The sequence below is a fragment of the Drosophila subobscura genome, chromosome O, assembly GCF_008121235.1.
Source record: "Drosophila subobscura isolate 14011-0131.10 chromosome O, UCBerk_Dsub_1.0, whole genome shotgun sequence".
NCBI classification, from domain to species: domain Eukaryota; kingdom Metazoa; phylum Arthropoda; class Insecta; order Diptera; family Drosophilidae; genus Drosophila; species Drosophila subobscura.
In genome coordinates this window covers 3,499,834-3,513,568 of record NC_048533.1, presented here as the reverse complement: position 1 = coordinate 3,513,568, position 13,735 = coordinate 3,499,834, and the positions used below count along the sequence as shown (strand labels likewise).

Here is a 13,735-nt window from a genome sequence, read left to right as displayed (position 1 = left end):
CGTCTGTGGCTGCGTCTGCGACAGCGTCTCTTATGCCGCATGCTGCATGCCGCTTGCCGCATGCCTCCTGCCGTTTTAGCTTTTACCCTACTCCAGCAAATGCCATACTGCCATGCATCTAGCCAGAATCGAAACAACAACAGGTCTTTATAAAAAGTGGGGCTTTTGCCTATGAGTTGTGGCAGAGATACAGATACCCGGCGCTTTGGCAGGTGTTGAGTCATTTTGGTTGACTTGCCATTAGAGTTTCCATTGATCATTGATGGGAGATAGGGGAGATCGAATCTTAAAATTATTGATCAGTGGATAAGTCATAAATACGACAGGGATATGGACAAATGGAGAGTTTACGGGGATCTTGCTTGTTCATTGAAGATCATCTGCTATCCTCGATCCAAAGAGCTTCCTTCTGATCTTCTAGTTTTTAGAATCGTTCGCTCTCAAAGCTCCACTTCCCTAATGATATCCTTCCAACCATCCAACACTTCCTGAAATTCTGCCATTAAACAGATCTCACCAAAGACCTTATAGACTGCCATACCCCCTCCATTTCATGGTCACACACTCTCAAAGAGAGACCCTCCAGCATGCAACGTGGCACGTACTAGTATCTGTTTATGCCTTAGATCTCTGACCTCTGTGCCAAATATTTGCCTGCGACATTAAGTCGATCATAAATTTTAGACGACTAAAGCTCGCCTGCTGATTGCATTTGCAATTTTTTCTGTGCCACAAGCAGAGTGGGAAAAAATTGTCAACATTGTCGCCAAGAGAGATACAGATAAGGGCTATGCACTCCCATAGAGAGAAGATACTCCCCCCCAACAGAGAGACAAGCGACTGCCATTGTTCTGCGTTAATCAACGGCAGTGTTTTGCAGAATTCTAACACACATCTTAGCCCCAGAATAATCAACAAATATTTTGTGCAAATCAATTAGCCATAAATATTCCGCGTGTGTAATTTATGGCCAAAACTCTTAATTACAGTCATGAACAACTAAGGAGTAAAAATGACTACAAGACTTAAACTGTTATAAAGTGTAAATATATTATTTGTTGCTCTGTCAAAGCCCCTCGCCGGTTGTCAAAATGTTAACCGTTGGGCCCCAAAGACCGCAAGATCCCAGGCCCCCTGGCAGCCCCCCAATGTTGCTCTGCCTGTCAACGACTTTGACTCTGGTTAGACGGCATTTTTTTGCCTGGCTACGACAAAAAAAGAAATAAAAAACAGAAGTCCATAAAACATTTTTAGCATGTGCAGACTGGCGGCATTTAAAATGACTTTGAGAGGCGACAGATGCGGGCTAGGAATGGACTGGGAATGATGATCTTGTGGTGTAGTGTCAATGGTTTCTAGTTTTTATTATGTTCGATAGAGGGAGAGAGAGAGCAGTTTCGTGTCTCCTAATAGCTCCCTAGCGAAAAAGTTTACTTCTCCTCAGCGAGGCATGACCAAATAAATTAAGCGCCCCGCAGTCAAAGTTCAAAAGACATTTGTGGTGGGACGCTGGCTGGAGGGGCATTGGTTTTGTGACGCCTCGTTGACATACATATTATGCATTTACCCGAAAATATATTTACGGAAATTATCGGAATCTGGAGCGTAACAAATGTGTATGTGTGGCGGCCACAGCCAAACTGTCGCCCTGTCAACATCCGAACACAAAAAAGGCAAAGGGATAGGGAAAGAATGGGCAAAGGGACAGATTGCCACAGTGACATTTGGGGTATTTTTAGCTCTTGTCAAGCAAAAGACACTCCAAAGAGACATTTGGCATGGGAAATAGAACATTTCAATTAGTTAATCAAATGAACAACTTGAAATGGTAGCCAGAAAGGGAGAGGCAGCTCCCTCCCGATAAGACATATTTTAGCAACCATCTTCATGTCGCTCCACGTGTGCCGCTGCACCTGGTAGCTTTTTCTGCAGCCTGGAAGAGCGCCAATGTAATGCTTTCTCAAATGTTGATACATTGGCGGTGATCCAGATAGCACACGTGCAATGGTATGTGCACTATCGCGCCACGAAAGTGTAATACCACATGCGCGACGCGCCGCCAGTGCCCGCCTATCTATCAGATATGTAAATGTATCTGTATCTGTAGCTGTGGCTGTTGCTGTTGTAGCTGTGTTGTGTGGGGCGTAAATAGTGCAGAGTGCGCTTAGTGGCATTTGCAATTAATTCACAGTAAACAGCAAATGTTGCAAATAAATTAGCAGCAACAAAAGCAACAACAGCCATGCGAGTACGAGTCTCAGTATCTGCAAAAAGCAAAATCGCGACTGAGCCGAACAGCGCCGCATAAAATGCAATTGAAGCCGCCAGTGCAGTGCAGACGACAGATCTACTTTGCTTATCGCCTGCCTAACATCGACAGGCGTTTCGTTACAGTTTTTTGTGGCTGTACCCTATGAAAGTAAGGGTAATGTGATGTTTATAAGGGGTTTGTGGGGTGCAAAAGAGAGAAGGAAATCAAAAGGAGATAATAAGTTATTTATTGTAGCTTTGGGTACTGGAGATGTTTTAGCCTTTAATGGGATAATTAGGAAGGTATTCTAAGTGGATTTTTATAGCTTATAGCAATCATTTGAGTATTTTGAGCACTCACAGTTGAAGTTTAAATTGAATATAATCTAATTTGAATGCATTCTACCTGACTACCAAAAGTTAATGTAACTAGAACCCTATTTCATTTATACTTTGAGCAGCGTCAATTCAATTCTTGTATAAATTCATATATTCAATTCAAATTTACCATTTACTTGCAAAAATGCAAGCTTAAAGATACTTTTACTCCTCTTATCAAGTCCTCATCCTGTTTAACTTCCCCACAAACCTCTACCTCATTAAAAAGTTCCCAAAAAGTGTATGTAACCTTTCGATCTGTGCATCTTTCTGTGGGGGAAGCACCTATGTAGACAGCACACACACACAAACGAAACACCATGCGAAAAAACGTCATAATTATCGGGGAGAGTGAGTAACTGAACGAGTGGCACTCAAACGCTACAGCTACGAGCTACATATACAAATACAGCTAAGGCAACAGAAACAGCTACAGCTTTGGGCCCCTAGTCACTTATACAGATACATTTGGCTGCCCCACACAATGCAAAATATATTGACTTAGGTCAGTGGCTCATTGAACGCAAATGCAAATTGTTGTTGCTGTTGCCCCTCAGTAATTCGCACTTCACACCCTGACTGACGTATGTACGTGGGGATGTGGCTGGATGGATGTGTGTATCTGCAAGATACAAAACTGCAAGTAGCTGGCAAATGTGATAAACAGACCTGACGCCAGACGCTGTCAGACTGGGTGCCTGTTGCCTCTTGAGCAGTTAAATTTTTAACTCAAACAGCGGAAAATGTTACCTCATCCGTGGCATAAGTTATAGACCAGATCCATATATCAGACAATCTCAAGGCTGTCTATTCGTAGAACGAAGAAGAAGTATCTTTTGAATGAAGAAAATATTGAGTTACTCCATGAGCCCCAGAACCCCAATAACTATCGGATTACGGCATACAAAATACAGAAATTATTGACCACTCGGCACTTAATTTTTATTGTCCATGTCAATCTTCATGAGAAATTATTCTGGGAAAAATCAAAAACACACACAAAATTTAAACTGCGCTTAAATGTTCATTAATTAGATAATCATCGAAAGGGAATATTATTACTGAGTTGAGTTGGAAAATGTCTTAAATCTAAATAGAGACATTGTGTCAGACGAATGTTTTACAAGTCATTAAAAGAACCATCAATAAAAATATATGTATGTATGTATAAGTGTGTATAAATGTTTGAAGAGTGAAAGTGATGCTCTAGTTCCACTCATAGCTATACATAGCTATTCCACAGATACAAATCCAAAAGCTACTCCTTGGCTTATGCTTGCTACATTTTATTGTCGCTTGCCAGGCGATCATTCGATCAGCAAATGCATTAAACGCCTCTCTAACGTATCAAACAACACTGAGAAAATCTTTATGATGTGTTAAACTATTTAAAGATATTTGAATATTTTTTGGACTCTGTTTTTGAGCCGTCAAAGTCGCACCATAAAATATTCCTAGCTTCATTCATTATTTGCCTTGACTGCTGGTTGCCCAAGTGTTTTCTTTTTTTCGGCCAAAGCTGTTCAATTTCTGTAATTATAGACACAAATTGCATTGTTGTCAGACACATCCAGTTTTGCCGTTTAGCTGTGTGAATGGACCACCTGCACAGGCGACAGGCAGCAGGCAGCAGCACGCGACTTCAGCCGCCTAGTTTGACAGGAACAGAGAGCAACAGAGCCACAGAGACAAGAGACAAGAGACAAGAGAGCCGCAGACACAGCCTTTTGTTCGAACGTTTAACAATGTCTGGCACACTGCCAGAGCCCGCCTCTGTTCGAACATTTGTCATAGCCAACTTCAGCACTTCGGTTTGGCACTTCAGCAATGCAGAGATGCAGATCTACAGATATTCAGATACAGATACAGGCCACTCTACCCACAGATACGTTACTCCGCTGCTGCTCCGCCACAATCCACGTTTATCGATAGACAATGTAATTGTGATTTATGCAAATTGTTATGGTCGACACTTTTTTCTCGTTGGACCAGCAGCCAATTGGCGGCTCAGCGACTTTCTTCTTTCTTTTCTTGTGGGTGAAAGAAGATTTTTCGTTGGTTTTTGTTATGCTTGGCTCTGTGGATAGTTGCCTCTGTTTATTGACTTGGCATTCGAGGAACACACACGAACAACTCCCCAAAAAACAAGAAAACTATTCGATTGTTTTCATTGCTATTAATATTTTCTTAGAAACCAAAAAAAAAGATCGTTGCACCCCCCACAAGCAAAGGCACGGGCACGGACAGGCATTAATCACGGCATAGGAAAACGCAGAAAAATGTTGCTGGAAAATCTAGAAAATGCGAAAAACAAACCAAAACCCGTGGCTGGGGTTAATAACCCCATTTTCCCCCCATTGATGTGTTTGGCTGAGATGATTCCTTCAATGATATTGAATGAACCAGATGAAGATCTTGGCTCTCTCTCCTTTTGGCTAAGTGGGCTATAAAGTGGTTGAGTATCCAGCCATCTACCCAATCTGCCTGTCTGGTATTTGTATCTTTACGCTGTCTTATCTCATCTAACCACTTTCCTGGTGTGTGCCGTGCCCCAAAGTGTGGCAAATGCAATGTTTTGGGTGCTAGTTTATGCGTGCTCTGATTTCATGTTCATGTGTGAATTGCAACGTTAAACGAGCCAACTGAAAGACGTGGCTACAAGGCTACCAGTTTTTGAGAAGCTAAAAATTCCATTCGAAATGTGATCTTTAAATCACAAAAATCATTCAAAGAGCAACTCGAAGATGCACTCTCTCGCTTTAGTCTATTTATTTTGTGTAATTTTCTTTGTACATCTGCTGCTGCTGCTGCTGTTGCAACAATGTTGCCTAATAGAACACTTTTTCTACACCTGAGAGATGCCTGCGCCTGCCCCAAAACAATGCCATAATTTGCGCTAGACTTTGTAGGCCATGACTTCAGACAGTTTTTCTGTTTGTTTGCGCTGGCAGCAACAGATAAAGATATAGATACAGCTACCATATAGAGATGGACTAAAGCATTGCATAAATCAGAGAATTGAAATGCGTAAATAATGCAATGGATTAACATGAAACAAAAGGCGCTACGTACCAAAGAAGCATTACAAATTATGAGTGGTAGTGGCAATCCCTCAGATACGTTACAAACTGCGAGTGTCTTGAAGTCTGCGGCTACTGTGCGACAGTTTTCCCTCTGTTCGGATCTGTTCTGCTCTGTCCCACACTCGAGTGCATTTTATGGGGACGCTCATTAATTTTATGGCTTTTCATTTGACGGAACTGTAGGCGGAAACTGCCGTACAGCACTCGAGAGATAAGCACCCCAAGAGAGCGTGGATCCCACACACACAGCAGACTACTCTTTGCGCGCTTGTTAGCAGATCTCTGCTTTTGATTGATTGAAGGAGAGAGGTTTCCCAGCCAGCAAAATGCTTTCTGTTCACGCACTTGCCCCAATGACCGCGTTCATGCATCGATCACATAACTCTTTTGGGCAATGCCAGGCGAATCATTGCGTTGCCATTGCCAAAACACGTACCACAATCAGCTAATTGGATGAGCTGCGGAGTAGTACCTCCTCCTCCTGCCCTGCTCGAAGTGTTGCTTTCATTAGCATGCAAAAGCAGATCGTTTTGCCGGATCCCAAGCCCAAAGATCTGATTCAGATTCCGATGCCGAGTCAGTTTCACAGGCTCTCCTCTTAATGGTGGCTACGTGTCTTGGTGCTGACTGGCCCTGCTCTTTGTGTAATTAATGTGATCCGCCCGACGACCTTAACTGTTCGTTTGTCCACTGCCTGATTAAAAAGTGTTGAGAAACAAGTTGTACTCGTAAATGCCATGACAAATGAAACGGAAAACGCGCAAAACAGACAGCCACCAAAAGCAGCACAGCACAGGTAAAGGATGCACTGGGAGAAAATTTAACAACAAACACTGGAGTTCCTGATGCTGCAGACTATCTTGCACTATTAAAAAATATTTTTGAGAACTGCATGAGGCAGAAATGTTCAGAAAATATTCAAAAATCTATCATTAAAGAACGGAAAGAATGATTTTTAAAGGAAGTGAAATATAAATAAATTACAGAACTGTTTTAAATTACAGATCCTAGGTTTCTAGAGCAAGGTTTTGTTTTTTTATAAGCTCCAAATCAAATCCATTCAAAAATATGTTTACCTTCCAAAGTTTTCTTCCGAAGGATTTCCTTAAAAGATCAACATTATTTCTCATAAAAAAATCTCAAAACATCAAAAAAATTTACAAAATATCTTAAACTTATATTTCATATTTTGGCTGTATTTCAGCACTCCGATTTTTCTCAGAGTGCACTCGCAGGAGCATCCTGAAACTGAAACTGAAATCGCTCTCTGGTGGTATTTTGTCATTTTAATGGTTGGCTTTCCTGCCCCCGCTTGTGGCCTGTTTGGATTTGCCTCTTTGCTTGAGATTTTGAGTCTAATTAAGGCGAACATGTGCCAAGATCAATGTCGGCGGCGCCACACTGGCGTGCGTATGCCACAGAAAATCCGTATAAAACGTCTGATAAAACCAATAATACTTATGCTCTGGACTGGCACTGCTACCGAAAATTAATTTATGCCTTCTTCGACTCGATCTTGTTGTTGTTGTGGGTTTTAGTGGCTTTAATTGCAATTTCGCAGATCAGAGCTGACAAATTGCTCGACGAGTAATGGAATTTTGCATGCGATTTATGAGGGAAAAACATGCAAAAAAAAAAAATCTACATTGAATGGCATTGAACTTTTGTGAGAAAGAGAGAGAGAAAGAGAGAGATATCCCCACAGCCCAAGCCTTTCTTGTTGCCACGCCCCCATAGGCACACTCCCCATTAGGCACGTTCTATATCTTCATGCAAATGAGGAGCAGGAGGAAGAGAGTGTGGGCCTAGGCCTGCTGCTCTTGTGAGTCGTGAGGGAGTCATATCCTCCTCCCAAGTAATGTCAACGATTTGCATGCAAATTGCATGAGGAAGTTGCACACACAAACACACACACACAACGCTAACAAGGCCATTAAACTTGGCCTAGGAATAGCAGGAACAGAAGAGGGGAATGGCAATCCCTGAGCAGCAGTCAAAGTGCAAAAATGTGGCCTGGCAAACGCCCACAGATTACTCAAGCTCACGCCTTGGCAGAAGTCTCTCCTCCTCGTACAATTCAATTCAAAAAGGTCCTACCGGGGTCGTCTTCTCGCGCGTCTCTCGCTAATGAAGTTGAGGCCCAGAACTAGGCCCAAACCCTGTCTAAATTTAGCCAAGACTTCGACTTCGACTGGCTGCCTGCCACCTACGATAAATCAAAGTTAATCAGATCTAGTTTCGATTGGGTTTCGAGACGTTCGAGCAGGCTCCGCCATACCCATTCCCCATTCGGTTGCCATTTAAATTAGCTGCCGGGTAATTTATCGCATTGTTGGCTCTTTGCAGGTCTCGTTTAGCGTTTAGCGCCAGGATGCCCGACAAAACAACAACAGCCGGCCCAGACACAAAGGCCCTGTGGGTACTCCGTCTCGGACTCCAAACTCCATCCCCGTTGCGCTTCGGTGGCTCTAGAGTTGTGGCTCAAACTGAATGGCTACCAGCTTGAAGCCTAGTCTGCCGATAATTACGCATATTTTGTTGCCTGTTTTGATTTTTACGTTTTATTTGCCGCCGTTTCAAGCGACAGACAGACGGGTAAGGGTATGATCGGAAGGAGCAAATATTAGCTATGGAGAGGAGTTTGTGGGCCTTTTGGCTGCACTTATGAACAGGTTCTCTGTGGCATTGTCACATTTTTTAGATGATTTTGAGACATTTTTGGGTCTGTTTTACTTCTGCTGCATTCTGCGTCAATTTTATTGATTCATTTCTACAGCAACACTCCCCCTAATTCCTTGTACCCCATTTAGCCATTCAGACCCATTAAATCAATTAATTCCCCATTTAATCCAGCTAATTATAGTTTGCTTGTTATTCTTGACCTCTATCATTGATAGTTTACACAAAGTTTTCCACGGGTTTTAGTTCTCCTTAGGAAAATAATCGATCGAAGGGCATGAAAACTTCGGCGCAGCAATAAAAATAATACAAAAAGGAAAGGAAAGAGTCTACGCGAAGAAGTTTTTATTATATTACGAGGGAGATACTCCATTTAGCATTTAGCATATGAGGAGGAGGAGACCGCAGCATTGTGTCTGGTGTGAGAAGGAATGAGATGGAGAGTTGGCAGGAGCTTGAAGATCTCTGGGAGATCGCTTGGCTTTTTAGTAGCTGTTAAATGGCACGGTCACAGTCGGTGGTCCAATCGATGCTTGTCCTCCCCTTCTGATCTGCTCCCCTTTCCCGCTTTTAACACCCATCTAGAGTCCGATCTGGTACTGGTTGTGGCATCTCTCTCTCTCTCTCTGTGAAACCAAAATGGGTTTCAATTTACACACTTGTCGCCTATACAGCGGACGCGAATCGCTGTCATCGCCTCAACTAAGGCGCTTATTTATTTGCAGAAAAGCAAAAAGAAGTTTCATACGCAAACGCTCAGCGGGTATCGCATTGCAAAGAACAGACAGACAGACATATCGCAATTATAAATCAGTTCAAGTCCAAGCGACAGAGCAGAGACCCTGACATTAAGCAAATGAAACCTTTTGAGCTTTGTTTGGCTTTGGCTTTGGCTTTGTCTTTGTCAAGTGGTGGCCTGTCCCCAGTCTTCCTCGCTCTCTCCTGCATGTGCTGTCTGCCTGTCCGCCTGTCCGCCTGTCAATCCTTGTCCAACCAACGTTCGCTTTTCCACGCTCCCTGTGGCACCTTTGTTTGCATAAATGCCACACAGACTCCGCCTGACTGCTGATTGCAACATTTCTGAATGATAGATCAGATCTTCATCTGCCTCTGCCTCTGCCTCTCCATATCTTTGTGTTTGCTTAATAACTCAACAGCTAATCAGTGAACAAGCAACATGTTGCATGCCGCAATTAATGTATCTTTCTGTACCAATTATGCTGTCTGTCTGTGGCATCTTTTGCTCAGGGTGGGGTCTGTGTTTGTGCATCTAATGGATACAAATGTGGGAAAAATGCTCAGAAAATGCACACAAAAAGCTTACAGCACTTCGCACTGGTGGCAGAAATGTAAGCCATAAGAAGAAGCTGCAGAAATTCTCCCAACCCAAAGTAAACCCCTTTAAAAATTGTATTCCCCAGCCCAAAGTCCAACGGAAGTCAAAAACTTTTAGTACTGCCGATAAGGTGCGATCAATAACCGATAAGCGTGGTGCGAATATACCATAGACACCATCTTCGTACATATATTTATAGCCAGAGTAGCCTGATAGGACCAGTTCTGGCTCGTCTGCGCAAAAATAAAAACGAAAAATAAAAGGAAAACTATTAATCAACATAATTGATGGCAATTGGTGCATGCAGCACTCGTTCCTGTGTGTTTGTATGTGTTTGTGTGTCGTCGTCTTCGTGTTGTAACAAAACGCTTATCGGCCATAGCTGAATCTAACACTATTAGTCAATGGATCGCCATCGCAACATCCCATCCCATCACTGGATCCATCGACCCACCAGCAGCTGCCTATCATCAATTTATCGAGGTACAGTCCCTGCAGAACTTCACAACTTCACAACTGCATTCTTGTCTCTCTCTTACTCTTCATCTATCTATCTCTCCCCACTGATTTATGAATTTGACCGCCGCAGAGTCCACAGTTAATGACCCTGCAAACTTTTTCTTACTTCTTTACTTAAAAATACAATTCTCAATATTTTTGCATAAATCGCGTTCAATAAATAGCTATTGTCTCTCTCTCTCTCGCTGCGCTGCCAGTAAGTTAGTAAGGCATCAGATCACTGGGAGAAAATTGAAATCAATTCCCGATACAGACTCCTAACACACAGACCAAAGTGGCGGGCAGAGGCAGGCATTTTGATTGGCTGAACGATTGACATCGCGGAGTGACAGAGTGACCTAGTGTGGGGTCTGCTCATAAGGGCAAAAGAAAACTCCAAGATCAATAGCTATTCAATTGAAAAATATGCAGGAAATGACAGAGAGAGACTAGGGAAAAACTGGCAGCAAAAAATGCTAAAAAGTCGCTGTAAAAACGATGAAAACAGCTTAAAAGACCGCTGCCAAAACGCTGCCAAAAACGCGGCTAAAAATGCTCATGAAAACGCGGCTAAAACCGTTTTGGTTTGCTTTATTTTAAATCTATAAATTTGTCAACACTCTTAACAATATCTCTAGCCACAGTATACATACCTTGACTTGCCGTGAATCCCATTCCCATCATCATTCTGGCAGCATAAACCGCGCGCGCGTTTAAAAACGCCTGCAAGTCGCTGCTTCTTTGGTGTGGTTTTTTTTGCTCGCTATTTAGTCTACCGATTAGTGTCAATTTCTGCAGAGCATAACTTAAGGTACACAACTACATATGCACACATGTAGTCATTGTTATGGCTGGTATGGTACGAGTACTCCACTCGGCTTTCTCGCGCACTCTTTTGTGTGTCGGCGTGTTTATTCAATTAGCATATATACCGCGTACCATATAGCATATCAGGTGGGGCGGGGATATCAGAGGAGTATCCACTGGGTATGCATTGGGTACGAACGAATCTGCAGACTACGAACGGATGACATGGACATAATTGCCGGCTATTTATCATGGACAACTTGGAGATGAAGTCGCAGTCAGCAGTCAGCAGTCGCCTTCGACCGCTGACAACTCAATGAGTTCAGAGGAGCTGGATTTAACACACCTAGACCACGTAGCGCAGAGAGATACCATTCGAAGGAACACCTGCCCCGCTGTGGCAACAATTCCATGTTCCATTAGCCATTCCCCCCCAGACAGAGTTTAAAATGCAGACAAAGTAATTGCAGAGCTGCAGCTCTCGCTCCGGCTGATTAAAATGGATTTATAAATTATGCAGCGGTGCGATTAAAATCGCCTGAATAGTCGCGTCGGCGGCGGCGCTAACAAAGCTGCAGCCACAGGCTCGAGACTCGAGATATGCGACTCTCCACTCGATCGGTTGGTAGAGCCTTCAGGGTCGGGGTCTGGCTCTGGCTCTGGCTCTGGCCTTACGTGGCCCGCAGTTTTGGCTAATAGAAAGATTTATCACCCCGTCGGCGACTTGCAGGCCATGGCAGGGCAGGGCCAGACGACGCGACTCGCGCCCGCGATTTCCAGCTCAGCGATAAAAATCGCCTCCTTGCTGCCTGCCTTCTGCCTCCTTCCTGTCGCGTTACGATTTCAATTTTCATTTTCATTTGCACGTCGACGTCAATTCCTTGGCCCTCAGGCATTATTTATGCCACTTTCTGGTGCTCTGCGGTGTGTTCTGTGAGTGTATCTTCGCTTTTCCTTTTAATTTATGGCATTTAAATTGCAATTTCTTGTACAGAGGCTGGAAGGGGCTCCAGAAGATTCCTCTTTTTCGCGCATTTTGCACATTTTCACACCTTTGGAAATTGTAACGCTTTTTGGCCTCTACTCAAAGTGTTTTTTCTATTAGCGGGTTCTCAATGGCTAAAACGACTGGATCTGAGTTGAGATGAGACCTGGCCCACAGCCCACATAGCGTGTGCCGTGTTGTCCGTTTGCCTCTGTGGCAGTTGTCTCTATTTTATTTCCACTTTTTCCTTTTGATTTGTGTGCTGGAAGAAATCACTTTTCATGGGAAACACACACACACACAAAGTAACGGTGCACCGCGTGATATATCTCTCTGGCAGATTCCGATTCCCCGCTGATCTGACAGATTATATGGAGCAGATGTCTTTAACTTAACCAAAGTGTGAAAATGGAATCCAATTTGTTGGTTCATTGCCTGATGAGCAGAGAGAGTGGAACTTGATGAACTTGATCTTCGATTGGATTGGGGTTTTTCGGGGGCAAAAGAGGGGTGTTCTCGATTAGGATAGTTGGAAAATGTTTGAGCGGAGCTAAAATTTGAATTTTAAAATTATTACGGAGAGTCTTTAGGATTTTCAACTATTTCTTCTCTAATTAGGATCATGAAAGTTCAAGAATTTGCAGGATAGGTCAAGCAAGTACTGACTTTTATTTTTCCTGCAAGTATTTAGGAATGAAAAAACACAATGTCCTGTCTTTATACATCGATTTTTCTTCCTTGGAGGCTTTTTAAATGGTTTTACATTCCCCTCAACACGTCGCAAATAAACATTTACCCATAACAAAATTAACTGCCATAATTTGCACAACATTTCCACTAAAAACACACTAAAATCCCACTAAAATTAAGCAAAATTCAAATAAGGAAATGCTTCAAATAAAGGTACAGACCGAGGGGCAAACAAACTTCAAACAACACGACACTCGCCTGCTGGGGGCACACCTGTCTGCCCACTAAAAAGAAAGTAATTGATTAAATAAATTCAATGATCGGTTTAGGCAACCACCCAGCAACGAACCGTCCCGCTCCGCCCCCGTCTGATAGTCATATCAATTAGTGTTTAGAGACCGCCCAGCTCTTTGAGCATTGGGCCAATCCGTGAGCATTTATCTTCATTAGACGACGCGCAAGATACAAATCAATCTACCAGATCGCAATGCACAGACACAGTAAGAGAGAGAGAGAGAGTGGTGAGAGGGGGGAGAGAGGGGAGACTATGTAAATATCGACAGCTTTGCTGATGTAATGCCTGCGATAGGCAATGACCAACCATTGAGTGTGGAAAGCCGCCGCCTGTCCAGTGTCCACTGTCCATGTGCCACTGCCACTGACTGGCCTGGCCCGGCCCCAACATGCAACATGCTCTCCGGGGCTGATAAGCAAATCAACAGGTTGAACAGGCGCCACATCAACACACTGGACAAACGGGTAGCCCGGACAACGGGCAACGGACATCGGAGGAGCATCTCGGGCAGCTCGCTCAATCTCAATCAGAAATAAAATTGTATCTAAAATGAATGGAAAAGCGGGCAAGCATGACAGCGGTGTGGTGTGTGGTGTGCGGGGTTTTGGCATTTGGGCATTCGAATTGAATCTAATCAAAGCACCGTTCGATTCCACAGATCACTATCTGCACAGCCTGTCCAGCAAGAGAGAATTTCAAAGCAATTAAAAGGCAGGCCCAAAAAGAGGGGAAAA

At 43.4% G+C, this 13,735-nt stretch overlaps 1 protein-coding gene and 1 long non-coding RNA gene across 6 annotated transcripts in view; both read right to left on the bottom strand.

The window, feature by feature from the left end:
- Positions 1-13,735, bottom strand: part of LOC117896626 (rho GTPase-activating protein gacF) — a 45,511-nt gene that overhangs the window by 11,418 nt on the left and 20,358 nt on the right. The gene's annotated exons all lie outside the window — the stretch shown is intronic.
- LOC117896629 lies at positions 6,186-11,836 on the bottom strand. Its single transcript, XR_004649037.1, has 3 exons — positions 11,707-11,836; positions 6,403-6,405; positions 6,186-6,197 (listed from the first exon to the last, which is right to left on the bottom strand). It is a non-coding gene; the product is annotated as an uncharacterized LOC117896629 (long non-coding RNA).